Raw genomic sequence first — 2,915 nt, 5'->3', positions numbered from 1 at the left:
AGGGTCTGGTTCAATATAAGGCAGCTTCCTGTGTACCCCTGCCCCGAAGAAGCCTGTAATCTCAATTTCAACAGTGGACAGGGGAGAAAGAGGCAAAAGGATGGATGTGACCACAAGCACACCCCTTTCCTGAGGCTTCTGTTGCTCATGGAAACCAAGGGGCTGTACGAAAAGCTTCACAGAAGAAATGGATTCTGTTGAGGTGGAAGTGAGGGGACTCTATGCAAGGACCCTGGGTGGAGTGGTCACTTCCAAACCCACTCTCTGTCTTTCCACTGGGCAGCCTAGTCATCAAAGTGTGCTACAAGGGACAGCGGTGTGCCCACTGGTGCGCGCACACACACACACACATATGTATGTGTCAGTGAGGCTTCTGCATGAGAAGAGATCCCTTCAGTGGGTCCTGCAGAGCCATTAAGTGGAACAGTAGACTTTGGGTGGCTGAAGAGGGCAGAGCTAAAGGTTTCAGGACCAGAGATTTCCAGGCAAAGATATAACGGGACACAAAGGCAGTATGATCAGGTAGAGCAAAGACATGTTTTTCTGGGGAAGGGGAGAACAGGAGGGCAGACGTTTGAGTTTCGGCCAAGCCTGCCCCTTTTTGAGATGTTAGTTGGCTCGGGTCCCACTGTGTGGGAGAGAAGCCGGCTTCTAATGTTTTTAAGAAATTAAATAGATGTTCCTCTATCACAGCACTGCTCCAACGAGTGCCTAAATAGAGAGGGGAAGAAACCTTTCAATCACAGACTCTGAAATTCAAAGAAGGATGTATCATGCTGTAATTAAGAATTAGGGAGAGATGAACATATAATTATGCTGCTGAAGCAAGGTGTCTCCTAGAGATCAGAGAGGCTGGCTCCCTTCCAAGCGGCAAATGAGCTCCATGGAACTTGTCACGCTGTAATTGGCATCCAGCCCATCTTTCCCAGGACACAGCCGGCATCAAGCGAGAGATTTCCTTCCAGTCTCTGCAGCTGGAATGTCAGAAGAGGCTGAAGATGGTGCAGAAAAATAGCCTGTTTGCACCCCTAAAAATGATTAAAATTGCTTTGGGGTCATTTTAAGAGAAGCGGGTCCCCTTTGAGATGTTCTGGCATTATATCTGCCATTTCTTTTCCCATAAGGAGCTTTCTGGTGTGATGGCCTCCCAACCAAGCATTGCCAGTACACCTATAAATAAGGAATTTTGATGATGATCGTTCCAGAGGGGGGCAGCTATGTTAGTCTACTGCAGCAGAAATGAAGATCTACTCACGGCATCTGACAGAGTGGGCTCTAGTGAGCAACCCATTACGCTGTAAGAAAACCCCACTAAAATCAGAGAGACAGCATGGTATCATGGCACAGCATCAGACTAGGATCTGGGAGAGCTGGGTTCAAATCCCCTCCCTGCCATGGAAACATGGTGAATGACCTTGGGCCAGTCATTCTCTCGAAAGAAATGCCTCCACAAAAATAACTATCTTCATGCCACATATGATTAATGGGAAAGTTGGAACTCTGTGCCACAAGATGTGGTCAGGGCTAGATAGGTTTTAAGTAAAGGTAAAGGTCCCCTTGCTCGACAGCCAGTCGAATCCGACTCTAGGGTTGCGGTGCTCATCTCCGTTTCAAAGCCGAAGAGCCAGCGCTGTCCGAAGACGTTTCCGTGGTCATGTGGCCGGCATGACTAAACACCAAGGCGCACGGAACGCTGTTACCTTCCCACCGAAGTGGTACCTATTTATCTACTTGCAATTTCTTGCTTTCGAACTGCTAGGTTGGCAGGAGCTGGAACTAGAGACAGGAGCTCACTCCGTCATGCGGCACACTCGGGTCTCGAACTGCTGAACTACTGACCTTCCACAGCCTGCAGCTCAGCGTCTTAACCACTTGAGCCACCGCAGTAAGGATCAGACAAATGGACGGGAAAAGAACTGATATTAGCATCAGGGAACAGAGGCAGTAAAGCTTGAAATACCAGGAGCTGATGACAACCAACAAAGGGAAGCCATGTCCTCCTCATGGACATCTGACTAGCTGCTCTTGGAAACAGAATGCCGGCAGAGCTCTTCTTGTGTTCCTAGAGGACTGTAGGAGCCAGACAAGATGGAGGAGCTGCACAGAGCTGAACAATGAGATACCAACAGGGATGTGGTCTGTCGGGTTATTCACTCTGGTCATGGCATTGCAGTTGGATGAAGGTGATCTCGGGTGGCATCTGTTCAGTTCAAGTGGGGGCTGCAAAGGGAAACTTCTTGGTGGGTTAAGACCCAGGTACGTTGGAGCTTTCACCCGTGGTGGCATTTGGTGCTGCTCACGACTCTCGGCAGCCGCTGCTCTGTTGCCTGATGGGAAGGCCACCTTCATTCCCGCGAACAACAACCCTCTCGGTTCACAGGCGGTGTGGGGGTGGGGGGTGCAGTAGGGATTCGGGCTGTCGAACCCAGTCCCTGCCGTGGAAGCAGCCATCGCTTGCTAAGAATGGACGCTTGGGAGGACGGGACTCGCGGAACAGACCCCGCCTTTGAGAACCTTTCGGTTAACCCAACTCATCTCTCATCCCCCCCCCCATCCCCGGTACCCCCGCGCCCCAAAACAACAACAACAACAACCCGTGGCTGGAATCTGTACGACTTGTCTCTGGAAAGGGGGAGACCCTCCCGCCACCCCTGTTGTGAATGCAAAGCAGGGGCTGAAGACTGAGCGCAGCGAGGCGATCCGGAGTATGCCGAGCTTGTGCGAACGCAGCATTTATTCTGGGTTGGTTCCTCCGGAGGAAAGCCTCCTGCGGGCCTGACGCGTGTCGGATGCTCTCCAGGAATTTCCCTGCCTTGAAGGAAAAACGGACCCGGGAAGACTGACGTCCCGACTCCCTCCTGGGGATTCGTTTCTTCTCCCTCCCCTCCCTCCCTCCCTCCCTCCCTCCCTCCCCG

Source organism: Gekko japonicus, unplaced genomic scaffold, assembly GCF_001447785.1.
Source record: "Gekko japonicus isolate JY-2015 unplaced genomic scaffold, Gekko_japonicus_V1.1 scaffold2007, whole genome shotgun sequence".
Classification (NCBI taxonomy): Eukaryota; Metazoa; Chordata; class Lepidosauria; order Squamata; family Gekkonidae; genus Gekko; species Gekko japonicus.
The sequence above is the reverse complement of the archived record's forward strand: the minus strand, read 5'-3'. Positions refer to the sequence as shown.